This window comes from Petaurus breviceps, unplaced genomic scaffold, assembly GCF_028583685.1.
Source record: "Petaurus breviceps papuanus isolate PSGF00001 unplaced genomic scaffold, PetGlider_PUasm1.0 140, whole genome shotgun sequence".
NCBI classification, from domain to species: Eukaryota; Metazoa; Chordata; class Mammalia; order Diprotodontia; family Petauridae; genus Petaurus; species Petaurus breviceps.
The window spans coordinates 49,831,077-49,858,627 of NW_027185698.1; the positions used below are offsets into that span (position 1 = coordinate 49,831,077).

Below are 27,551 nucleotides of genomic sequence, written 5' to 3' on the forward strand. Positions count from 1 at the left end.
AGAGAGAGAGAGAGAGAGAGAGAGAGAGAGAGAGAGAGAGAGAGAGATGGAAGAGCTGATTTGTCAATCCAGAATACTGTGGAGCTGAGGCATGTGGTTCTCCTTTAATCTAGGAAGACAGGGTGGGCTCTCATTCTTTGATCCAGTATTTGAATTCTAGGGAATCCAAGTGAATTGTTAATGAAATCCTCTGATGTTCTCTCTTTCTTTGGGGCTTTGCCATTTTGCCAATATCATGTGACTGTCTCCCATGAGCAACAGACACAATCTCACTGACATCTCACACTTTTTTCTCTAAACCAGGAATCCACTTGTGCCTCCGCTCCTGACTCCTAACCAGCCAGGCTCTACAACAGAGTTGTGGAGAATACAAAGCTGAGAATAGTTAGCACATTCAGCAACCAAATCAGGGTTCAAAAAGATTTCCATGGACTAGAACAATGACCTGAATCTGATAAGATCAAGTTTAATAATAAAAACTAGCATTTATACAGTGCTAAGTGCTTTATAAGTTATTTCACTTTATCTTCACAACAACCCTAGGAGGTAAGTACTATTCTTGTTCCCATTTTATAGATGAGTAAACCAAGGCAGACAGAAGTTGTGACTTGCCCAGCTAAATAGGTATGTAAGGTCATGCTTGATTTTGGGTCTTCCTGACTCCAAATCTAGTAGTCTATCCATTGAATCACCTAATAGGGACTGATACAAAGTATTAGAGCTGTGTTCCAAAAATCAACTGAACATGTAGAAAATGGGGAATCCCTGACTAGAGAAAGGTCATATGAAAAAGATCTGGGGGCCTTTGAAAGCTCAAAAGAAGTCATAGTAAAGTTATACCCCTTTTTACCATTAGTGTAGAAATAAGGTTTGAGTGGGGGACCTCATAATTTTTCCAGGAGATGACTTTGATTCTGGTAATTTATTTTTATTGTTTTGTACTGGATGTAGCATTTTTTTTTTGGAATAGGGAATTCCCTGTGAGGAAAATCCCTCTATCAACCCAGAATGCAGATGTGTACCTGCTTTGTGGGCACCAAGAGCTTAGGTGCCTTGCCCAGGGTTACATGGCCTATGTGGGCCAGAGGAGGGGCTTAAACACAAATCTTTCTGACTCTGAGGTTGCTGATAGCCCAGTAGGTCCTCAGTCTGCAGATGTGCCAGGGTCCCTCTCCCCTCCACTTCTTTGTTTCTCCTATTCTCCTTAGTTGTAACGTCCCCATTGCCCTCTTCTCCACTGGGCCCAGGTCAGGTCCCATCTCTTCCATGAAGTCTTCCCTGATTGCTGCTCCAGCCTCCACCAATCTCTTAATACCCCAGTTCATCTTTCTCATCTGACTCCTTCTTGCTATAGCAGAGGGAATGAATGAGAGAAATAAAGCAGGAATCAATCGGAGAGAGAATAGGCACTATTTAATCCCTGCTAGATAGAACTCAAAGTACCTGTTGATGAAATCCCCCTGGGAACAAGGGGACTGAGCATGACATGGCATGACATGGGCTCCAGACCAAGGCAGACTTTCTCTACAACATCCCAGAAAGATGAGAGCAGAGAGCAGCAGGTGTCCCTGAAGAGATGAACCCAGGTGATAATAGCTTAGTGGTCCTGAGAGCAACAGAGATAACCGTGAGAGCAAAAAGGACAGTAAAATGACATCATCTAAAGGGGGGAAGGGAAGGAAACAAGCATTTGTTAAATACCTACTATGTGTCGAGTATTATGCTAAGCACTTTTACAAATGTTGCTTCATCTGATCTTCATAATAACCTTGGGAGGGAGGTAGGCTGTTAGAATCCCTATTTTACAACTGAAGAAACTGAGAGGAAACAGACATTAAGTGACTTTCCCAGGGTGACACAGCTTAGGGAATGCACACGATGCAAGGTAATTTTTCATGGGGAATTAGGAAAATCATCTCTGAACTATGGAGGATGCTAGACATTCCAAGGTAGCACAGTGGATAGAGTGCTGGGCCTGGAGTCAGGAACATATGATTATAATTCTAGAGAAACCAGAAGAAACTTGTTCCAAGATCTAAGTTCAAATCTAGCCTCAGACACTTATCTGTGTGACTCTAGGCGTATCACTTAACTCTGTGTGCCTCAGTTTCCTCATCTGCAAAATGAGCCGGAGAAGGAAATGGCAAAGCCATTCCAGTATCTTTGCCAAGAAAACCCCAAATGGGGTCTTAAAGAGTCAGACACGACTGAACAAGAAGAGATTCCAAGAGGTGAAAGTGAGGGCTGGGGGATATGCAGATGGAAAATGAAACATCCTGTACAAGGAACAGCAAGATCTGCTTGGTTGGAATCTGGAATGTGAAAGGTGGAGAAATATGAGATCAGTTTTTTAAGGTGGACCTTGAAGAATGCAAAATATTTACATATGTAAGATCATTTACAGAGACAGCAGGGGAATAGGCAGAGAATGCTGGCCATAGAGCCAGTCATTTACATATAGATCTCATGATCATTTCCCCATAGATCACATTTGCTTCTTGACCTGGATCTCTGGTTTCATTGGTGAGGAAATCCCCTCTACTAACAAAGAGGGGCAACTATTCTTTGAGATCTGGGGGCACTGGGAGAAGGTAAGTGACTTGCCCAGGGGCATGCTGCTAGTAGGTGTCATAGCTACAACTTGAACCCAGAGCTCCAGATTCACCCTCTCTCCAACTATTCTATGCTAACTCTACATACATCGCATAGTCCCTTACATGTGAATGATTCTTAACCACATATCTAAGCACAGAAACCAGAAGGGCACCATTAGTTAGAATGGCAGTTCAGACTTGAGACAGGAGGAATAGGGCTTATCTCAGAGGAATTTCTGGATTCAGGGGCAGGCAGGGATGGAGCCCTCAGCAAAGAGAACCCCTCTCTTCCCACCCCTGCCAAAGTATGAGACTGGGAGGATTTCAGCTCTCTGGGGCATGGCGGAAGTGCTGGGCTGGTATTGCCAAACATCTCCTAAATGCTCCACAAAGCAATCTGCTGAAGGTCTTTTTGTTTTCCAGCCCACGCAGCACTGTGCTTTTGCAGAAGTTTATCTCTGAGATCTCTGCTCCTCCCCTGTCCTCTTCTGTCCTCTCCTGTCCTGTCCTCTCCTTTTCTATCTCCCCCTCCTTGCCTCATATCCTCTCCTCATCTCTTCTCTCCCCATTCCCCTCTTCTTCTACCTCTCCTCTCTCATTTCTTTTCTTCTCCTCTCCTTTCTTCCTTCCCCTCTTCTTTTATTTCTTTGTCCTCTCCTTTCCATCTCCCTCTCCTTTCCTGTCCTCTCTCTCCCTTTTCTTTTCCTCCCTTCTTTTTTCTTCTCTTCTCCTGCCTTTTCTTTCTCTCATCCCCCCCTCTTCTCCTCTTTCCACCTTTTTTCCTTTCCCATGGCTTTCTCCTCTTTTCTCTCTCTCTTCTCTGTGCCCCCTTCTCCTCTGTTTCTCTCCCTCTCCCTTTTCTCTTCCCTTCTCCCTTCTCTCTTCCCCCTCCTCCCTTTCTCCCTCTCCTACCACAGAGCTCACGTGAGTGGGCGGACTATTAACAGTGATTGCTGCATCTAATAAAATGCACAGGGAATAGGAGGGTCTAAAAAACCTATTCCTGCAGATTTAAAGACCTGATTTGCAGTCATAATCATCTGCATAACCATGACTAAAACAACCCACTACTGAGGAACAAGGAAGGCTTTGACCTGAATTATCCTGACTTTTTTGGTTGGAATTTTAGAGATGAGAAGGAATCTTAGGTTCTCCCTGCCCCACTCCCCCTATTTTACAGTCAGAGAAACAGGTCCAGAGACTTGCCCAGGACCAAAGAAATAGAAAGAAAGCCAGAATTTAAATCTATTACCTCTCACTCTTAGGCAGGTGATCTTTCCCCTCTGTAGTATCACCCCCCACAACTTCATTCAGTCTGTGTAGGTGTGACCTACACATCATCTCCTAGAGGGGTTACTGCCTCCTCCCCCCCACACACACATACACACACCCCCCTCATGCCTCCTTTACCTATTATGACCAGTTCCATTTTCAGGAGAAAAGTGATGTGAAATCAGGGCCCCAGCTTTCTCCTTAGGGCCAATGTAGGGGTTAGTAAGGTCTCTCTCCTCAGAGCTATATCACACTGGCAGGAATAATGGATTTGTATTTGGGTTTCAGATACTGCCTCTACCATTTACTATCTGGGTGATCTTGAATGTATTATCTGAGCTTCAGTTTTTTTCCTCTCTACTGTATCTAAGGATTCTTCTGGCAGTAGATCCTACAGCCTGAAGGACCTTGTCTCCCTGGGCTGCTTGGATAGCACTTAAGTCTTGGGGCTCTGCTGGTTTTTGAATTCCTCCTTCCTTCCCTCCCTCTCTCTGACTTCCAGAAGGATTCCCTCCCTCTTTGTCTTCCAGAAGGATTCAGGTGCTGTCAGTTTCCAGAGGTAGCCTTTGTCCTGAGACTGAGTCTCTGCACCACCCCTGCACACCTTCTCAGGAAGTCCCCTTCCCCCCCCCCCATAAGGTAGGTATCTCTAGGAGCATCCCAGATCTATCTATCATCTATCTATCTATCTATCTATCTATCTATCTATCTATCTATCTATCTATCTATCTATCTATCTATCTATCTATCTGTCTGTCTGTCTGTCTGTCTGTCTGTCTGTCTGTCTGTCTGTCTGTCTGTCTGTCTGTCTATCTATCTATCTATCTATCTTAGGGGTAAGTGTGCAAACAGCCTTTTCCTGAGTCTCCATGACCCAAGTACCTTGTGTTGTTTTGTAAAAGGTTGAGTTTGTCTGTAATAATGGGCTGGAGGTAAGAGGAAATGAGTTTATGGATGAATGAAGCCAGGATCAAGAGGCCTTTCAAGCATTCTAATACTTGAAGAGGTTGATGCTAGGGAGGAAAATACCAACCGTCCTTGGCTGAAAGTGAGACTGCCAGCATGAAGCCAGTCTGGCAGTCAAACCAGCATTTACTAGATGCCTACTATGTGTCAGGAACAGAGGTAAGCTCTGGGAATACAAAAAAGGCAAAAGATAGTATGGAGATGGGGGAATCAGTGATATATGCCCATGACCAAGCCCAACATTCTCATTAGCACATGTTTGGCCATCTAAAAAGAAAGGTACAGAAGAAGAGCAAAGAGCTGAAAACCAAAGACAATGTATCCCTTCTCCAGCTGGATGGGAATTCGTGAGCCCCTCAGAAGAGCTATCATTGGGAGCATCTCTGTTTCTTGGTTTGGGAGCATTTTTGTAATTTGCCTTTAACAGGAGATCTGTATCTCATCACAAAGACAGGACCATATCGTCAGTCCAGCTGATTTCTGGCAGTTACAATCAATGCTCCAATTCAATCATTATTTCCCAGAGGAACTGACTGCATGCCTGTTTTGTTCTTTGGCAGATAATGATGCAGAATGCAGGATATATGTTTCAGGCATGAATGTATCCTCTGGACTTGAGGAGTAGCACGTCAGGTAGGCCAGGAGCAGGAGAAGCTAGATGCAGGAGTTCCATTAGACCAGAGAGCTCTGGTGGGCTTGGATATCTATTGAAGCTTCAAAAACCAAGATCAAATACTTTCTGCAAAAACCTTTCTGGATTCATCCTTTTGTCTCCCCTGCCCTCCCCACTCACTTCCTAGCCTCTACTTTTGCCCCAGTGAGCCCTACCTCACCTCCCTTCACCTCCTCCCCCCAGCTCCTCCTGTTCAGCTCACCACCTCCTATCTTCTGACTTTGCCTCAGGGCTTTCCCAGAGAGTTCTGCAGTGGCCCTGATCCTGCTTTGTCACCTGCCTCTCATTCCCTTGTTTGCTCTCTGATTCAGAGCTGTATTCTTCCCTTCCAATGTCTTTGACTTGGAACCTTTTCTAGTACATAATCAGGAGGCTACCCCTTGATGAAACACACCTCCCACTTTGTCCTCCTTCCTCCTTGATGGGACTCCCCCATCAGGCCCCACCTTTGCCTGTTCCTGCCTGCTGTGAGGCAGACCTCCTGGTTCCTACCAGGCACAATAGCATTACCTGCTACAAAGTTGGGCCTCAAGGGAGGACTTTGAACAGTCTAATCACTTTTCTGCCTTGGCAAATCTTTCTCCAACCACTGAAACTTTGTCTAGACTCATTCTTCAATAGTTAACATGCTCCCACTGCTTCACATTCTCTCTATTCCAATGATTCTAATCCTCCTCTTCCCCACTCCCAACTGCTTACTCCCTTATTCCCATCCCCCTCAAACCCACCTCCCCCACTACATGTCCCACTTCAGATCTATCCACCCCTTCCTTTGAGGCTAGAATGTCTCTTTCCTAATTAACAAACTTGCTTTCATCTGCTAGTTCATTCCCTATGAGAGCACCTTCTGTTTATACTGTATATATCTTGTATATGCATTGTTATTTGCATGTTGTCTTCTCCCATTAGAATGTGAGTCTTTAACAGAAGGGATTTTGTTTTTACCTTTCTTTGTATCTTGAGTACTTAGTTCAATACTGAGGGAAAATAGTAAGTGCTTAATAGATGCCTGTTGATTGATTGACTGACTAGTATTCAATTACCTCAATGACCACAATTTGTTTAGCCATTCTTCAATTGATGGGTATCTACTTTGTCTCCCCTTTTTTGCTATTGTGGGTATCTTAGGACCTTTCTTTCTATCTTTGACTTCTAATTGAAATATATAAGATATAGACATTTTCGACACTTCATTCAAACAATTCCAAATTGCTTTCTGAAATGGTCAAAACAATTCATGGTTCCACTAACAGTATATTAGAGTGCCTGTCTTTCCATATTCCCTCCCACATTGACTCTTCCCATCTTTGTCATTTTTGCCAGTTTTCAGCAAGTATTTATTGAGCATTTGCTATGTGAAAGGGAGATGGAGTGCAAAGCCAAGGGAATATCAATAGGTCATTTGGTAGGAATATAAAAGGCATGTAGGAAAATAACATGAAATAAATTTGAAACAGTTGGTCAGGGTCATATTGCAGAGTGTTTTAGATGCCGTGCTTAGAAGTTTTTATTTTATCCTTGACAGAATAAGGAGCCATTGAACATTTTTGAGCAAGGTAATAATATGGTCAGACCTTAACCTTTTTATTGACTGTGTACAGGATGGTTTGGAGGGGGAAGAAAGAAACAAGGAGGTGAATTATGAAATTTTTACAACAAGATAAGGGACAATGAGGGACTGAATTAAACCGGTGACTGAGAATAAAGAGAAAGGGGCAGGTAGAAGATATGTGGAAGCAGAATAAGATTTGGTAATTTATTGGATATGGGAGGTGAAGGAAGGAGGAGAGTCAATGACAACTCTGGGGTCACAAACCTGGATGACTATAAGGATGGTGGTGCCCTCAGTAGAAACTGATATTTGAAGGAGGGAGGTACTTGGGGGGAAATTGTGAGTTCTTTGAGGAGTTAAGATTGAGATACTGAAGGGCGGCCAGGTACCACGAGCACCGGCTCCAGTGTTAGGATGACCTGGGGATAGAATCCGGGCTCAGACACTTAGCACCCACCCAGAAACACCTGGCCATATAACCTTGAGCAAGTTACTTAACCCCAATTGCTTAGGGGTGGCCAGGTGGCACAGTGAGTAAGAACACCAGCCCCAGAGTCAGGATGACCTAGGATCGAATCTGGGCTCAGATACTTAGCACAACACCTAGAAATAACTGGCCATGTAACCTTGAGCAAGTTACTTAACCCCAATTGCTTTAAAAAAAAAAGATTGAGAAACTGATGCAATATCCAGGTGGAGAAATTTGATGAGCAGTTAGTTGGCTATAGAAGACTTGAATTCAGAAAAAAAAGATTAGGACCAAATAGGTAGATTTAGGAGGAATCTGTGTAAAGATGATAATTAAACCCTTGACAGCAAATGTGATCACCAAGAGAAAGAAGACAGAGAAAGAGAAGTCCCAGGACAGAACAGATGGCTATGGATCTAATTCAGAAGAATGAGGAACAATCAGACAGTTTGAAGGACCAGGCTAGTCCAGTGTCATGGAAACCAAGGGAGAGAAAATGTCCTGGAGGAGGGGCTAATAGACTGTCAAAATTTATTTGAAGTCATGGAAGATGAGGACTGAGAAAATCCATCTGATTGAATGGTTAAGAGATCGTTGATGACCTTGAAGAGAGCAGTTTCAGTAAGGTGGTGGCATCCAAAGTAAAAAAACAAGAGACTGAGAAGAGAGCAGGAGGTGAGGAAGGGGAAATGATGAGTAGAGACAACTTTCCAGGAGTTCCAACTTGTCTAGAAGTTCATCTGTGAAAGGGTGAACATATGTATAGGATGGTAGCTTGAAGATCAAGTGAAAGTTTTTTTTTTAAAGGATGAGGGAGACCTAAACATGTTCATAGGCAGGTGGGAAGGAGTCAATAGATAAAGAGGGATAGAAGATGAGAGATAGCAAGGGAACAAAATGAGGAGGACATGGGAAGGAAGAGGATGAGAAGCAAAAGCAGAGGACACGGTCTTGTGGCAAGAGGCACGATTTGCCTCTTTGGAGACTGGAGCAGGGAATGTAGAAGACTTTTGAGGTGTGGAGTAGAGGAGAAAAGAGAATTCATAGCAAATTGTCTTGGCTACCTTTGAGGTCCCCTGCCGAGAGGGAAGGAGTAGGAGGTGACATAAGGCTTGAGGAGAGAGGAGAAAGTTTGGAACAGTTGCTGCAGGGAACACGGCAGAAAATCAATAAATGGAGAATAAAAGGATTACTGTGCAGTAGCAGGGACCCAGCTGAGCTTGGGTTATGGACCTGTGGTTTCATTTGTGTGGGAGCTCCCTCCAACTACAAATTGCAACCTTTCTATAACTTAGAGTCTTAGAGAATTGCTTGAGGCTCAGAAAGAAAAAAAAGGGAGGTGAGGTGTCTATGGTTGCAAAGCTAAGGAGGATCAGTTGGGATTTCTGCCTCTAAATCTTGTACTAGAGTATGTATCTCTAATTGACTAGATACACATGTACATACATATATATTTACACACATGCATGTATACACACATGCATGCACACATATATGTATATATACACATATACATATACACTCACATACATATATAATCATCTGGAGATATATACACATGCACATAAGTTTATAGGACATATATACATTATATATGTATGTGTGTGTGTGTGTGTGTGTGTGTATATATATATATATATATATATATATATAAACAAACATAAATTTAAAGAAGACTCACTTGACCCAATTGTTAAGCAGCTGTATCCTGCCATACATGAATAGGATTGATAACTGATTGGATACGAGAGGTGAGGGAGAAGAAGAGTCAGTGACAACCGAAATGTCACAAAACACAATGACTAGAAGGATGGTGGTGCCCTTAGAAGAAACAGGTATTTGAAGGAGGGGGGTGGCCTTAGGGAGGAAATTATAAGTTTTGGGGGGCCATATGTTGAGTTTGAGATAGTGATGCAGCATCAGGTGGAGAAATTTGATGAGTAGTTAGTTGGTTATGGAAGACTTGAATTCAGGGGGAAAAACATTATATCTATATATATACAATCTATATATTGTGGTGGGTAGCCTAGGGCTGGGGTTTGGGAAGGTATTTGCAGCAGTAGAATAAGGAGAGAAGGGATTCAAGGTTAGAATGGTTGAACTGGTTAACAGATGGGTAAGACTGTGAATGGAAGAAAATAAGGCAGACTGGAGAAGTAGAATGGGGAAGAAGAGTGAGGGACAGAGGGGCTGGTGGTTGCAAAGAGGATAAAGGATGGGTTTAAAAGGAAGGACAGAGGAAAAAGAGATATGGAAGGACATGAGACTATGACCAGGAAAAGGAATTTTATTATTTAAGATCATGGAGATAGCACAAGGTGATAGTGTATTCTAAGGTATTTCTACCACTGTGGGTGACTGAAATGGAGTGGAAATATGGGATGTCCCTAAAGTCTGGACACATAGGAAGTCTAACTGCATATTTTCAAGAAATGAAATGAATGAAATTTTCGACAACGTTTTATTTAATTAACATAAATGAGATTTCATAGGAAGACATAGGAGACACATAGGAAATCTCATTAATCAATTAAATTAAATTAGTCTCATTAATATGGAAAATAGTCTCCAATAGTTAATGAAAGCTTTTATTCCATATGAAATTGTCATGGCTAAAATTTATGCTAATTAAATAAAATGTTATTGAAAATTTCATTCATTTCATTTCTTGAAAATATGCGTAGTTAATGAGATTTTTTATGTGTCCAGACTTTGTCCATTGCCATTGAAGTAAGGAAGATAGGAGGTCAAGGGGCAGAATCAAGGTAGAAGACTGTGTATATACAAAAGTAGTAATTGGAATGAGAGGAAGACTTTGAGCCTGTACTGATTTCCTTGAGAAAAGGAGAAATGACAAGTTGGGACCATCTGATTGAGTATATTGTCACCAAATCCCCTTGCAAGCATATGGTTCACAAGGTTCAGAGAATGAATAGGGCTATTTAGAGATCAGTGAAAATGGATAGGGCTCAGACATGCTCCTGGTAAAAATGACAAAACTTACCTATTATCAACCCTCTGCAGAGGGTTATGTGTAGCTCAAGTCACTTATAAGCATGCTGGTTAAGGTTCCAGCAGTGACTCCTAGGGTGGCTGCCCATCTTTGTGTCTCTACCAAAGCATTTGTGGTCTTTCCTCGTTGGTGTTCCCTTCCCTGGGTCGTTGTGGAGTACAGCTAATAGCTCTGCCTGTAATCTTCTGTAGCTCCCAGGAGGTGGTAGACTTTGTTGCTGCCCACGCCTACTTCCTACCTTAGTTCCTCTGCTGTCCTATGGTATATAGTATCACTTTGCCCAAAATTCTCCAGCAGATGGTGTCAGTTCTCCTTTGCAACTTTTTTGTTGAAGCTATTCTAGTCAGAGGTCAGTCCCAAAGCTGGATGGGGCTGGGGGAAGGGAGATATCACAAAGCTTCCTTATCTTGGCAGGAAAGACTTGACCTCCTTGCATCTAGATTTTAGCACCCACTACCAAGGAAGGACTGGATTTCTCCCTTGCCCACTTCTGACATCTCAGAAGTATTCTCAGTGATCAAGGACATACTCTCTTATATTTTCCAAGTGGGTCACTATTCCCGATACTAGAATGTGTCAGCATGAATATCACAATCTGAAGTCCTCCCCTCTCCCAGCCCCATAGTGATGCATCTCCCTCAAGCCCAGGAAATTATGTCCCATGCGTCTAGAGACTCAGTAGATTCTCTAGTCCCCACTCTTATATGCCTCCCAGCTTTGTATTCCTCTGTGGCCAACTGGTTTGGGCTAATTGAATTACCTGCTTCCCTCAAAATAGAGTAAAGGTATGGGGAAACAAGTACTCCCCAAGGAGAAAATGGTTTTGACTATTCCCATTACATTTTCATCAAATTGAAATATGCTTCCCTTCAACTCCTGCTCCAATATTTTCCCCCACCCCCCAACACACACACACACACACACACACACACACACACACACACACACACACACACACACACACACTTCCCCCTTGTCCCAGTTCTTCCCTCTGGGGCCAAGGAGCATAAGTATAATTTCTCTTCCACATGACAGTTCTTCAAAGGGTTTATTCAAAATAAATCGAAGAATAAACATGTAACTGGGGAAAGGGGAGGGAAAGGCTATATCAGAAACTCTGTTCTTCTGGGCCCACATCCTTGTGAGGGGGTGGGGTTTCCTGGCCCTTTAAATACCATCTGCAGAGACAGAACAGCTGTGTTTTCTTCCTGTGGAGTAGGGAGGGATGGCTCTCTCCCACATCAGGATTCCCTAAGAGTCCCTAAGCTTAAAATCTAAAAGGTGCTGGTCAACGGTTGATGTCTTTAAGCTGCCCATCTCTTATTGAACTCATCATTTAACAATTAGGACTATAAGTTGGAATCCTTAGCCGGGAAGTCAAAGTTGGCTATGATCAGATATCCTCTGACCCCTCAAAGCTTCTCTTTGTATCTCCAGTGCTTGGCACAATGTTAGGCGTGTAGTAGGTGCTTTACAATGTTTTTTGATTGATTTCTTTCCACCACTCCTCCGAGGCTGCTCCAGCCTTTCTCAAGACAGGTCAATTCCATCACTGTCTCCCTGAAATCAAGATTTGTTTCAATCCCTGCTCCTTCATCTCTCTGTTGATGGAACCACTGGGTCACATGGGCTTAAACCCTTGGTATAATTTCTGATTTTTCCCTCTCCCTCCCCACCCTCCTAACCAAGTCCTGTTGGTACCACCTCCCCTATGGCACTCACTTCTGTCCTCATCTCTTATTCCCATAGCTCCTCACCAAATATTTATTGAGTCCCTACTACGTGCCAAGTACCGTGTTAGTCACTGGGGATACAAATACAAAAGTGAGACAGTCTCCACCCTTAAGGAGCTTACATTCTATTACTACTCTGGTTCAAACCCTCACTACTTCCCTCCTAGCCTATTCTAAGAGCCTCTTGACTAGTCTTGTGACTCCCATCTCTCTGCTCCATCAATCCATGCTTTGCACAGCTGCTGGACTAATTCCTTATAAAGAGTTCTGATCATATCAGTTATCTCTATTGCCTACATAACTAGCAAGGTATGAAAAGGGCTTTGCCCCAGCGTATTAACAACCCAGGGTAGGGAGTAACTTCATTCTCTATGTCAACTACAGCCCCCAACCTTCATTTTACCGTTCTCCAGTGCAGCTGTGCACCCTACTTTGCCTGCACCTCAGGTGGGACTAACCTCCATACCATCACTCTTTCCCTCATACCCTTATTGCATTTGCCCCAGGCTCTGTAACAGCTGCTGCCTGCAGACTAAGTACAAACATGCCTTGGTGTCCCTGAGGGGAGGATGCGTTCTCTGTAGGAGTGGATGGTGCATGGAATGCAGACATTCTGAGTCTTAACCTGGTGATGAGTTTGCTAGAAATCATCCTGCTCCCACCACATCTGTCCAAAGTCTCTCTCTAATTAGGGCTTTCGCTGGCTCTCAGTATTTATAGATGGCTCCATCGTCACCCCAGAAAGTTCACCCTAGCAGTGACATTGCTTTGTTACAGGAGCTTTTGGAAAGCACAGACGCATGTTTAGCACTCTATAATTTAAACCAAACTCATAAAGTGGAGAAAACTTGGCCAACTTGTAGATGGTTTTAATCTGTACCCCAGGGAAACTGGGGGCAGAGAAGAAAGCAGGTTCCACTTCTTCAGGAGTTTTCCAAACACCTTCCTCACAACAGTGAGGGGAAGTGGGAAATTCAAGCATTGTTATTCTCATTTTACAGATGAGGAAACTGAGGTTCAGAGACATTAAGTGATTTTTACCTATATACAGCTACCAATGAGTAGTTCCCAGAGCCTGAACCCAGGATTTGTGGTTTTTTTTTTTTTTTGCCTCAAGACTCTTTCCATTTCACCATTCTCTCTTTGGCATAGTTTGACATACTGGATCTCTATTCATCTATTCTTTCTACTGGCCTTGGAGCTAGAAAGACCTGGATTCAAATCCTAATTCTCATACTTACTAGCTGTGTGACTCAGGCAACTCGCTTAACCTCCATGACCTTCAATTTCATCATCTATATTTTATTTTTTTTGCTTTTTGGAGGGGGAAGGTAGGGCAATTGGGGTTAAGTGACTTGCCCAAGGTCACACAGTTAGTTTTTATGTTAGGTGTCTGGGGCCAAATTTGAACTCAGGTCCTCCTGACTCCAGGGCCAGTGCTCTATTCACTGTGCCATCTAGCCACCCAATTTCATCATCTATAAAAGGAGGGAGTTGAACTAGATTCCTTCCACAGTCCTTTCTAGTTCTAGATATAAAATCTTATGACTCCCAGTAGGAGAAGAGCCCTTTTCTCACTGGCAGGAACTTCCTTCTCACCTCCATCTGTGGATTCTTCTTTGGTCTAGCAGGAAACCCTCTGTATGGAATGTGGTATGCAGCTCCCCTTTTTCTCTAGTATAGACACCCATCTGTAGATCTTAGGGGGTAACTTCCCTCATTTCTCTGGCAAAAGTCCCACTTGTGTGCGCTGGAGTGAGTTGGGGATTGGTCATCTTTAGACTCTTTTCCCATGAGAAAACAGGTGCCTTGGAAGTTGATGGCAACAGGGCTCAGGAGGCAGACTGAGTCCCACATACCTGAACCAGAAACTGGTTGGTTGTTTCTCTGAAGGAGGGATATTGAGGCCAGACTTTATGATCTATGCAGTTTTATCTTTTATGTAAGGAATGTCTAGAGAATGAGCTCTTAACCTGGAGTCTAGGGACTACAGATAGATTTCAGGGGTTCTGTGAACTTGGTTGAGAAAGAAATATTACATCTTTATTTCAATATAGTTGGTTTCCTTAGCAATCCTATGTATTTTATTTTATGTATTTAAAAGCATTATTCTGAGAAGGGATCCGTGGGCTGCAGACTGCCAAAGGGACCCATGACACAAAAGATTAAAAAGCCCTGGTCTAAAACGAAGACACAAAAGTGGGAAACTTAAGGCCATGGTGAAGGAGGGGAGGGATAGTGAGTGGAATGACCTGGCTGGATAGACCACAACTGTAGGATAACGTTCAGTCTTGGACAATGCATTTTAGGAAGGACATTGATGAAGTGTAGCATATCCAGAGAATGTCATCCAAGATGGCAGAAGGGTGACCAAGCCACACAAGGGGGTCTGTTTAAGGACCTGGAGATGCTTAGTGTTATGGAGACTGACCCATGGAATGTGCTTGAAGCTGCCCTTCCTGTCGACCACATGGGAGTTTGGGGAAACAATTCTAATAATGTGGCAGCCCAGTGTGAGGAGGATAAGGAAACCACTAAGAGCATTCTACATCCTGCCAAGTGCTAAACATCAAGTCTTCCTAGTGCTGGGTCAGCTGGAACCAGGGAGGTCAAGTATGAGTAAGCTCCGAGAGATGTTCCCCTCCCTCCACAATGCTAGAAGACTCTATGATTCTACATTCCAATTCCTGTGGATTGGCTAGTGTCAACCGCTCCTTTATTCAATTATTGATCAACATTTGTTAAGCGTCTATTATGTCCCAGGTCCCCGCTTTGTCACAGGGGAGGCACTCACATCATTCAGTGAAATTATGAGCTGTGCTATGCAGGGTTACCTAAGATGGCAGGTCACCAGTAAAGAGTTCAGACAAAAAGAGAAGGAAAAAGGCAAACCACCTGGTATCTTTGCCATGGAAACCCAATGGACAGTATTATGGTCTATGGGGTTATGAAGAGTTGGGCATATGCCAGGTACTGATGATAAAAACACAAAAATGAAAACACCCCTTGCCTTCATGAAGCTCACATTTTACTATGTGCACAAGCAAGCAAAAGCAAACTATGTATGGAATAATTACAAAGTGCTTTGGGGGTGAGGTGGGGAGAGCATTAATAACCTTGGGGATTTGGAAAGGCTTTGTGTATGAGGTGGTACTTGAAATGAGCCTTGAGAAGTTCAAGAAGCCAACATGGGCAAGAAGAGCATTCCTGGCACAGGAATGGCAAAGGTGTGCTGGCAGGAGACCACAGGATGAAGGTCAGTTTGGAACATAGAGTGGAGGGGAGTGGTTGAATACATCAGGAAAGAGAGGCTGGAGACAGATTTTGAAGGTCTTTAAGCATTCATTTTAGGTACAGAGAGAATGACAGAGAAGCCACTGCAATTTGGACTGGAGAGTTGGCCTCAGTTACCCTGAGAGATGTCTCTGCTCATTTATCGCTTGGTACCCGACATTTCTCCTTAAAAGCCCACAAAGCGATGGTATTTTTGTTTGGCTGATAGCCAAGAGATACACCTAACCCAGAGGCTAGCTAGATAAAGTTTGGACCGAGGCTGTAGGAGCTGGTGATCAACACCAATCCTTGGTCTTTACCTGCCATGGTGGTTTGCCTGGAGTTCCTTACTCTGGGGTTGCTTGACTTTTTTTTTTTTGAAGGGGAAAAGCAAGGCAGCTGGAGTTAAGTGACTTGCCCAAGGTTACACAGCTAGTAAGTGTGTCAAATGTCTGAGGCCGCATTTGAACTCAGGTCCTCTTGACTTTAGGGCTGCTATTCACTGTACCACCTAGCTGCTCCACTTGACTTCTTAATAGAGGAATTAGGCTCTCCAATGCTTCATTCTGTCTATTTCCCAGGAACAAATTCACCTTTGATTCTGGTCAAGGGTTCTTGATCTCTCTTTGTCTTTCTCTCTCTGTCTCTGTCTCTCTCTCCTCTTTCTCTCTGATTTAAAAAAAAGTATCCAGTACAAACATAGGTGAGACATAGAACAAATCCTTTCATTCTCATATGGAAACAAAATAGCCCTAAAGATCACAGCACTCATTACGGATGATTAGAACCGAATTCAGTGACACATACTATCTCTACAAGTACAGTCAGCTGAGAGGCCAATCTGTAAACATCCTGGAAACACAATATTTGTGAGGCTAAATTAGTCATGTCACCACTGCACTGGCGTTGTCCCATCAAACAGGCAAACGTGATATTCTGGTGGTTTCTCTGCTGGCGTCTCTTTCCTTTCCTCACTACCACAACTGCTTTAGTACCAGTAGCTGCCATTCTGGAGACAGTCCATACTGTTGATACTTAGATGCCAGGGAAGATAACACCTGCTTTTTGAGAAGAGACATACATAAGAAGGAGGCAGCCCCATCCTAGGTAGGACATGTGTTTACAACTTGGAGTTAAGTGGGGAATCAGATGAGTCTTCTCCAGACAACAACTTTTATTAAGGGGATTTGTTCTGTGAACTTTGGGTTCAGTCAAAGGGGCCTCACTTGAGGACCTAAAGGGCCACATATGGCCTTGAAGGCAAAGTTTCCCCACCCTTGGTCCAAACTCTTTCTCACATTTCAAAGTTAGAAGTAAGAGGAATACTGATGGGTGGTTTCCCTCTTTTAGAATATCCACAGAACTCCAGCTTAGCAGCTAAATAAAAGACTTTACCATCACACAGTACAAACCCCTGAGTCATAGTAGCCAGCAGGAAGAGGTCAGGAGATACCGATGCATGTTCTCAAGAAAGGGTCCATGAACTTCACTGCCAAATGAATATACCATAAGAAGAGTGAAAGTAGGGGTGGGCTGACACAGAAAACTTAATAACAAACCTACCTAAAGGCAACTTCCTAGACTGGAAGTCAAAAACCTGGGTTCTAGTCCTGGTCTATTATGTGACCTGGGTCTGCCTCAGTTTCTTCACCTGTAAAAGACTCACTCAATGGGTTCTGAGATCCCTTCTATCTCTAAAAGTATGATTCTATAATCCTAAATCCCTTCCCCTCTCAGAATCTCAGTTTCCCCATCTGTATAGTAAGGTGGATGTACCAGATGGTCTCTAAGGGCCCTTCACATTCGAATGTTCTGAGCTCATGATATTTGAAACTGAGGGTTTGCCAAACAAATGTTCAAAGCTGCGATAGAAAAATGTATTAGGTATCTCTTGGGGCATCCGGGCCTTGATTGGAGCCATTGCTCACTGTGGTGAGAAGGCCATGTTCATTGCCCATTGTGAATGGTCACATTCATCACTGGGGGCCCTAAGGAAATTTTGAGAAACCTCAGAGAATCATTTACTAGAGAAGGATCTAGATGAATTCTGGGGTTCTGGGGATGGTTGGGAAAACTCAATTAGGTTTTTTTCCCCTGGGATGGCATAGGAAGAGGCTGGAGAAGGAGGGAGGAGACCAAGACTTGAGACTTCTCTCCCAGCTCAGGAATCAGGCTATAGGAGTAGCTGAGAAAGTAGAAAAGCTTGTGTGCTTAAAACAGAATCAGCCAGAGTGTTTAGGAGTGGGAGGGAGATCATAGCTGGCCAGTGGCTAGAAGGGACCTTAGAGGTCATTTAGTTCAATTATCTCATTCTGTAAATGAGGAAACTGAAGCCCAGAAATGTTATATGACTTAACTAGAATCACATAGCTAATACAGAGGCGCACCAGTTGTTTGGAAGCAGCAATAATTTTTATTGGCTTTGTTTTGTGACTGTAGTAATCATGTCTGGCAGAGATGTGTTGAGCCACTCAAGACAGGCCTCCACAAGCCAGCCCATCTAGCTGATTGTTCAATTTTCAGTGTGAGCATTTACAACTCAGAAAACCCCAAATACTCCAAACAGGACTTAATTTATTGTTTGTTGATTGTCTAGACTTAAGAAAATGATGGAAAAAATGTTATTAACGTAGATGGAACTTTAGAGTGTGTTCTGCATACATTCCCTTCCTCCCCAACCTGGAGTGCTTGTGTGTGTGTGTGTGTGTGTGTGTGTGTGTGTGTGTGTGTGTGTGTGTTTCTACTGATTCTGGGCTGACTTTGACCTTGATCAAAGAAAACTGAATTGACCTAGTTTCCCTATCTTTCATTAGTTCTCTGTTAATTAAGTATTCAATTTTGTGGCATACACGTGGTTCAGTGATTTCTTTTGAGTGTTTTTAGTTCTTTGGTTTTTAAGAATGGATATCTCTCCAAGGAGATGTGCAAAAGTTGAAGTTCTTAGAACTCTTAAGTGGTTGCAGTGGCTGTTGGGGTTGGAAAATCAAGTGTTTTAAGGATCATTCAAGCCACCATGAGCCAGAATCAGTCTCATTGAAATGCAAAGATAAGTGTGGTAGAAAGTGAAAAACACCACCAAGAACTGAGGAACTATTAAGGAAAAACAGTCTAATTAATACTCACAAAACAAGGAGAGACCTTCAGTGGGACCTGGTTGTGGCTGGGGGTTGTTATTGACTCTTCTAGACTCCGAGGTAGGCTTCTTAAGTTGGAAGAACAATGAGAGAGGTTGGTTTAAAAAACAGCTGCTAACCACTGCTATGAAGAAAAAAATGCTTGTTATGGACAAGGCAGTAGAAAAAAAAAGTGGAGAGCTGATGATTGGGGCAAGATAATTTTACTGCTGAAACTCAGTATTTCACTGGAGACTCAACCAAACCATCATCAGAAGCCTGGATGAACCTGTCAAATCTGGGCATCTTCATCAGACTGTAAAACTTATACTTGAAAATGCATTTGAGGGATTTTTTCCACCTCTAGTGGGCCTGGAAGTCTTGCCCCCATCGAGGAAATTCTGAAGCTTGTTAAACATATTGACCTACTCAGAAGCACAATTGTTCTAAAATCACAGAAATGGCCAAATAGAAATGAAATACTGACATCTGACTTCAGATCATGTGATATATCACAAAAGGGTGAGAAATTTATCCAAGAGATAGATATGAACATGATTTAGTGGCCTGATTTAAAACCCACTGAAAACCTGTGGATTATAATCAAGGCTAACCTTAGGAAAATGGACTGTTGGTCAAAGGCATATTTAATACCCCATGTAGTTTCAAATGAAATCAAGTCAACAAGCATTTATTAAGTTCTTATTATGTACCAGGCACTGTGCTAAGCCTGAGACTATAAATACAAACAGAAGGACAATCGCTAGCCCTAAAGGAATTTACATTCTAATGAAAGAAAGACAACATATAAAAGGGAAATGAAAAGAGGGAGAGAGAAGTGAAGGCACTAGGCTGCAGGAATGTTGTAGAGAAAGTCTGGGGGGAATGAGTCAGCAACCTGGGAAGGAATGAAGATATGGTGACCCAGGTCTCCTCTTTAAAATGGAGGTTCTGAGAGGAATGAGTCAATTAGACAGAGAAGCTACAGGTGTGGAGTTTACTCCCATTGTGAGAAGTAGTCCAGGGATGGAGTAGTCCGGGGTGATGAAGAGGTTCCTGTGGCATGGTAGACAAAATCCTGTGGAGATAAGTCACAAATGCAGCCTGGAAAGGAATAGTTAATGAGATCAAAGTGTGACTTCATGAGAAAGAATAAAAGATGTGTCAAAACCCTGTGAACTCAATGCCAAATTGTATATAGTAGATGTATACAATACATGTATACAATGTGTCAACAACAAAGAAGGATATATGACAGATGGAAAAGATTTAAAGATGTAAAAAGTTGTAAGGTTGGTTTATTATGAGTCAATGAATTTAATTATTTCATTTTGCCCCAGTTAATCTGCATACTATTATAAGTGGCAGAATCAGAATTTGTTATTTGTTTTTTCTTTCAATTCATTGTTTGTTTCTTTTTTCTTTTCTATTTTTTAGTGAGGTAATTGGGGTTAAGAGCTGGTAATGGTCAAGTATCAAAGGACACATTTGAATTCAGGTCCTCCTGACTTCAGGACCTGTTTTCTACCCACTGCACCACCTCGCTGCCCTCTAGATCTAGAATTGGAGTGTGGTTTTCTGGTTCTAAAGGTAGCAAGGATTCTTCCCAAAATATAATGGATAATTTGACCACTAGCTGTGTGACCCTGGCCAAGTCACTTTACCCTGTTTGCCTCAGTTTCCCCATCTGTAAAATGAACTGGAGAAGGAAATGGCAAGCCGCTCCAGTATCTTTGCCAAGAAAACCCCAAATGGGTGAACGAATACTCGGATAAGACTGAACAACAACAAAAATGGATCATTCAATCAAAGCCTTTCGTTTAAGAGATGGAGAAACTGGAGCCCAGAGAGGTGATAAAGATTACCCCAGGTGTAGGGGTGCAGTGGCAGGCAAATGTTTAATAACCATCTCTTCCCTTCCCCAAAAATTTAAACAGGATACTTTTAAGTTTAATCTGTGTTATTAACATTTCTTCTATCACTTTCTTAAGTCAAGAAAACAATGAGTCAAGCTCTGATTTGTTACCATTTGCTGATTTCAGAGGTATATATGCTCACGCTGAAAATTGAACAATTGGCTCTCTTGAGCCTGTGCAGTTGGCTCCAGCGTAGTCCCGCGGGACCTGCCTGACCATAGCTCTCACAAAATGAAATCATGTCAAAATCATCGCTTCGCCCTAGTAATTTGCACACCACTGTATTAGCCATGTGTCCCGCAGGAAAGTAATGTCACCTTCCTGGGATTCGGTTTTCTCACTTACAGAATGATGTGATTGGGCTAAACGACCTCTAAGCTTCCTTCCAGCCATTAATTTATGAGCCTATGCCCCATTATCATCTTTTCCTCTTCCAGACTTCCTTATTACTGCCCAGGGCACCATCATTCCCCAAGTTGCCCAACCTAAGTGTCATCCTTGATTCCTCACTCCACATGTCCAACCCATTGCCAGATCTTGCCATTTTTACCTTTGCAGCATCTTTTCCACAGTCTCCTTCTCTCCACTCACAAAGCTGCTATCCTAGTGAAGGCTCTTATAATCTCTGGCCTTGCCTATTGCAGTCACCTCCACTCTATGGGAATGGAGCCTTCTAATGGGTCCCTTCTACTCTAAGGGAATGGAGACTTCCACTAGGGGATGATGTCAGAAGATGGGTATTGTGTGGGAGGAATGGCGAGGAAGTCTGCAGGGATGGAATGCAGAGAATGTGGAAAAGAATGTAGTGTAAAAAGGCACAAAAGTAAGAATGGGTCAAATGGTGAAGGAATTTAAATTGGCAAACAGAGGATTTTACATTTCTATTTGATTTTCTCTGCACTTTTGTCTTCTCTGACAATGAAAAAAGCCCTAAATTTTGGACTCAGAGGAACTGGATTCTAAATTTAGCTTTGCTTATTTACTACTAGTATAACCTTGGGTAAGTCCCTTTACTTCTCTGGCACTTGGTTTACTCATCTGTAAATGAGGAAATTGGATCAGATGACATCTTGAATTCTTCAAAACTCTAAATTCTATCTTCTAATCTCCCTATCTCCTGTCCCTTTGGTTCTAGTACATCTTGTATAATCTGTCAAATCAGTTTTTTTTTTTTTTGCAGGGAGGAAGGCAGGGCAATTGGGGTTAAGTGACTTGCCCAAGGTCACAAGGCTAGTAAATATTAAGTGTCTGAGGCCATATTTGAACTCAGGTCCTTCTGACTCCAGGACTGGTGCTCTATTCACTTTGCCACCTAACTGCCCCAAATCAGTCTTGCTTAATGTGCAGTTCTGACCATGAAAGTGTTTGACCCTGCTGAAATACCTTCAATGGCTCCCCATTTTCCACAGATAAAATCCAAACCACTTACCCTTTGTCATTCCAGGCCTGCCATGATTGGTTACCAGCTTCTCTTTTGAGCCTTATCTCACACTACTCTTTAATCCTCTGTCCAAGACTTATGTTGAATTAGATGACTAGAACACAATATAGCAGGCAGGGCCAGAAGAGATGTACAGTATAAACAAAATATTATGGACTTCTGAGGAGGAAGCGAGGAAGTCTCTTCTGAGGAGAGCAATCCGGGAAGACTCAGGGAGGAGTGGGCATTTGGGCTAGGCCTCTGGGTCAGCATTTAATAAAGTCAGAGAAGGCACAATTATCAAGTTGACAAATGACACAAAGACGGCAGGGAGTGTCAGCTCATTGAACCCTGGAGTTGATATCCAAAGAAACAGAAGTGGTTTTGAATGATGGGCCCAAAGAAGAAATGCAATAGGAATAAATGTAAAATCCTATGCTTGAGTACAAAAAAACCCCACCAAATAAAAGACGGGGAGGACTGGCTAGATAGCAGTTTCTATTAAAAAAAAAAGACCAACTACTCAATATGAGTTAACAGTATGACATTAGAAAGTGAGTTCCTTGAGGTTAGGAAACATGTTTTCTTTGTAAAACCAGCCTTTAGAACACTGCCTGACACAGAGTAACCATTTTAAAAAATGTTTGTTAAGTAATGTTGGCACGATCTTAGGCTGCATTAACTGAATGCCCAAAACAAGGGAGCCAATAGTCTCACTATCTTCTGCCCCAAGCAGGAGGCCCTCAACAGAGTATCCTGTACAATTCTCAGGCCTACATTTTAGGATGGCCATAGCTAGGTGGTTCAGTGGATAGAGTGTCTCTTCCCGAGTTCAAATCTGACCTCAGACACTTACTAGCTCTGTGACTCTGGACAAATCACTTAACTCTGTTTGCCTCAGTATCCTCAACTGTAAAATGAGCTGGAGAAGGAAATGGCAAACCACTCCAGTATCTTTGCAAAGAAAACCCCAAAAGGGGTCACAAAAGAGTTAGAAATTACTTTTGAAAAATAGCTAAACAAAAAAACCATAGCTAAACCAGAATGTGTCCAAAGGAGGGCAAACAGAATGGTGAATGTGTGTTCTTTCTATCTTGTCTCTGAGCCAGAACCCACTGTGGCAGGGTTACAAGCCAACTTAAATCAGCTTAAATCAATTTAAATCATTCATTAAGCACCTAATTGTAAGAGGCAGCATGACTCAGGGGCTAGAAAACTGGCCTTGGAGTCCAGAAAACCTGGGCTCAAGGGCTGTCTCTGATAAATCATTACTATTTGCTATTATTAATTAATTATTAATATTGTTGTTATAGCTATTATTGTTGCTATTGCTTTTAACTATTACTGGTTATTAAATATTACTGGTATTATCTGTGTGACCTTGGGAAAGTCATTTAACCTCTTGTGGTTTCAGGAAATTCCAAGGCTCTCAAGTGACAGAGGAGGCACAAACCTGTATCATGGAGGGAGCTTCCTTAGAGGAGGAGTTTTTCCAGAGCTGATGAAAATCACTGGTATAGAGCAGAACCAACAGTGACACACATACACACACACAGAGTGAGACACACACAACAATACAACACACACAATACACTCATACATACATATACACACATACACACAACACACAGAGATATACACACACGTACACTACACCCCCACACATGTACACAACACAATACACACAACGTGCATATACACATGTGCACAACATACATGCACACACTACACACAACACGTATATACACACAATATACATACAACACACAAAATACACACATGCACACACCCAATACGCACAGTATGCACACGACACACACATAATATACACATAGACACAATACACACAATGTACACAACACATGCATATATGCAATACACACAATACATGCATACAGGCACACACGATATACACACATGCACGCAACACACATGTACATACATACAATACACATACATACCCAATACACACATCACAACCTATAATACACACATGCATGTATACACACAATATGCACACACACAACACACAAGTACATGCGTATACACATATACATACAATACAGTATGCACACATGCACACAATACACACATAATATACACATAGACACAATATACACATACACACAATACGCACAATACACACACATACACACACAGAGCTAGAAATATTAAAGTGTGTGAGAGGCTGCTTTTTTTTTGTTTTTCTGTAGAATGCCCACAGAGCTCATAGGCCTCTGAATTTGTTTCTCTGTCTGGTTTCCCCAGTGACTCTCACAGAGTCCAATTAGCCACAGTCAGGGTTGTAAGCAGGATGCCCCTTTGCCGCCTGAGGCTTTCCAGGCCAATCCCCTAGCTGGCTGTGTAGGGCTGCCTGGTCTAATATTTTTCCTCTGCCACAATGATGGAAAGTGAGTCACGTTCTTAAATATGCCCTTCCTCCTCCGCCTTTGGGACTTTTGTTACAAGCTTTTGTTTTTTAACAAACCAAAGTCTTACTCAGCATGAAAAAAATGAGGATTTCGGGGTTTAGTTAAGTTTTTGCAGCTCAGAGATAAAAAAAGGTAACATGTATTCATTCTGGCAATTAAGACTTCAGCCCCCGGCTGGCGGCTTAGGTTTGAGCATGAATACTTCAGAGGCATGTGGGTTTGGGTTTGCACACAGGCAAGAGAATCAGTGTTTGTTCGTGCCTTAGTTAACATTTATTGCTATGCTTCTCCAGGCCTTCCCTGTTGAGTTGCCAAAGAAGGAAATTCCTCAGACTGATGCATTCCTCTACCAAAAGGGAATCCATTTGTTGGGAGTCTGTTCAGGCACGTTTCAGAACTGGGAGGCTCCAATTCCTATTGACTCCGCCTCTGAAATGTCAAGGTCCCCTGTGTCCGATGCCATCACCCATCGCCTATCACCAAGGCCCTCATCACCTCTCATCTGGACTGTTAAACAGTCTCTTATCTGGCCTCTCTGCCTCCATTCTCTTTGCCTCCAATTCATTCAGCCAGAGGTATCTTTCCAAGGTACAGCTATGACTACAGTTAGGATTCCGTATTTAAAGCTGGAGGGGACCTCAGAGGTCATTTACTCCAGTTCCTGCATTTTACAGATATGGAAACTAAAGTCCAGGAAAGTTCATTTTCTTGCTGGAGGTCACAGAGATAGGAAAAGAGATAAGATTTGAATCCGGAGTCCGAGCTTTTTCTAATGGACCTGTATCATCACATTGCTTCTCAACAACATTCTGTTGCTCAGGAACACTCTGGGATTCCCCATTGCCTATAGCAAGGGTGGGGAACATGCAGCTTCAGGACCACATGTGGCCCTCTAGGTCCTCAAGTGCAGCCCTTTAACTGAATCCAAACTTTGCAGAACCACCTTAATAAAAGGATTTGTTCTGTAAATCTTTGACTCAGTCAAAAGGCTGCACCCAAGGACCTAGAAGGCCATATATGGCCTTGAGGTCTAAGGTTCACCTTCCCTACCCCTGGCCTATAGGTTAAAGTACAGGCTTTTCTTGACATTCAAGGTCCTCCAAAACTCTGGTTCCAAACACATTTCCAGTCTTATCTCTAATTGCTTATTGGACATCTCATGCTGGGTGTCTCCTACATGTCTTAAATTAAATATGTTCAAAATGGAACTTATTATCTTTTCCCCCAAGCCCTCCCCTCTTCCTAATTTCCCTATTACCATCAAGGATGCCAATCACCCCTGCTCCCGACTTTGGGAGCACCCTTCACTCCTCACTCTCTCTCACCCCTCCATATCCAACATATTGCCACGTCTAGTCATTTGTCTTCATAACATCTCTCTCATACACGCCCTTCTCTTCTCTGACACTGCCACCACCCTAGTCCAGAACCTCATCGCATCATTCCTGTTTGTTGTTATTTCAGTCATGTCCAACTCTTTGTGACTCCTTTTGGGGTTTTCTTGGTATAGATACTAGAGTGGTTTGCCATTTCCTTCTTGTAATGGGAATGTAAATTTTGAAGATCTTCCCTGCCCCTAGGCTAAAGTGCACCTGGAGCCTGGGGTGGGAGGCTTGTTTTTCAGTAGATACTTCTTGATTGGCCAGTGAGTCAATAAGGTTGTTACATTCTCTGAGCCAGGAGAAGGCTATATAAGCCCTGATGTGTAACTTTGTTTTGGGGCTCACTTTGAGAAGTGTTCTGTGATTTGATCTGGATTCTGGGAAGCCATTGTCCAGAGCCCTGCGGCTTTAAAAAACCCAGATGTTGAAACCCAGATGTTGACTTGGTACGGATGTAATGGTTGGACAGTTTGGAAAGCTGACTACTTGATCAGTTTCTGTCTTGATAATTCTGCCTATATACTTTGAAGTTCAGGGTGCTGACCTTTTTCCCCTGAACGAGGTAAACGATATATGTTTGACTGATTAAAGTAAGCTTGTTAACCCATTTTGAGTTGCTTTCCTTTATCAAAGTAGATCCAAGAACCAGTGTTGGCAGCAAACCCTGAGGACGCTTGGGGTGCTTGCTGCTACACTTCTCCAGTTCATTTTACAGGTGAGGAAATGGAGCCAAAGAGGGTTAAGTGACTTGCCCAGCATCACACAGCTAGTAAGTATCTAAGGTTCCGGATTTGAACTCCGGTTTTCCTGACTCCAGACCTGGCACTCTATCCATTGTGCCACCTAGCTGCCCCCAAAGCAACTTCTCCAGCACTCTTGAAGTAACCTGCTGTAATGGGAATGCAAATTTGGAAGATCTTCCCTGCCCCTAGGCTAAAGTGCACCTGAAGCCTGGGGAGGGAGGCTTGTTTTTCAGTAGATACTTTTTGATTGGCCAGTGGGTCAATAAGGTTGTTACATTCTCTGAGCCAGGAGAAGGCTATATAAGCCCTGATGTGTAGCTTTGTTTTGGGGGCTCACTTTGAGAAGTGTTCTGTGATTTGATCTGTATTCTGGGAAGCCGTTGTCCAGGCCCCCCCCCCACTTTGAAAAACCCAGATGCTGATTTGGTATGGATGTAATGGTTGGACAGTTTGGAAATCTGTCTACTTGATCTGTTTCTGTCTTGATAATTCTGCCTGTATACTTTGAAGTTCGGGGTGCTGACTTTTTTCCCCTGAACAAGGTAAATGATATATGTCTGACTGATTAAAGTAAGCTTGTTAACCCATTTTGAGTTGCTTTCCTTTATCAAAGCAAATCCAAGAACTTGTATGGGCAGCAAACCCTGAGGACGTGCTTGGGGTGCTTGCTGCTACACCTGCTGATGGGTCTCCCTACTTCAAGTCTCTCTCCTTGCCCATCCTCTATTCAGATGTCAGATTCATTTTCCTAATGCGCAGGTCTGACCATGTCACTCCTCCAGTGGTTATCATTTCCTGCATCAATAGTAAAACCCTCTATTTGGTTTTTAAAGCCCTTCATAACCTGGCCCCTTTCTACCTTTCCAGGTTTTTTTACACCCTAATCCTTTCCACGTACCCTGGGATCCACTGACACTGAGCTCCCTTCTGTTCCTCCAACTGGACACTCCATCCCTGACTCAGTGCCTGTTCACTAGCTGTCCCTATGCCTGGAACTCTC

General features: G+C 42.9%; 1 long non-coding RNA gene across 3 annotated transcripts in view; it reads left to right on the forward strand.

Annotated features, from left to right (window-relative positions):
- Window positions 1-27,551, forward strand: part of LOC138150968 (uncharacterized) — a 41,474-nt gene that overhangs the window by 3,904 nt on the left and 10,019 nt on the right. Inside the window, exon 3 of one of the 3 annotated variants that reach the window (XR_011165711.1) lies at window positions 304-496. The exons of the other annotated variants lie outside the window; for them this stretch is intronic. This is a non-coding gene — a long non-coding RNA (uncharacterized lncRNA). Of the gene's footprint in view, window positions 1-303; window positions 497-27,551 lie in introns of those variants that run through there. 3 annotated transcript variants of the gene reach the window in all.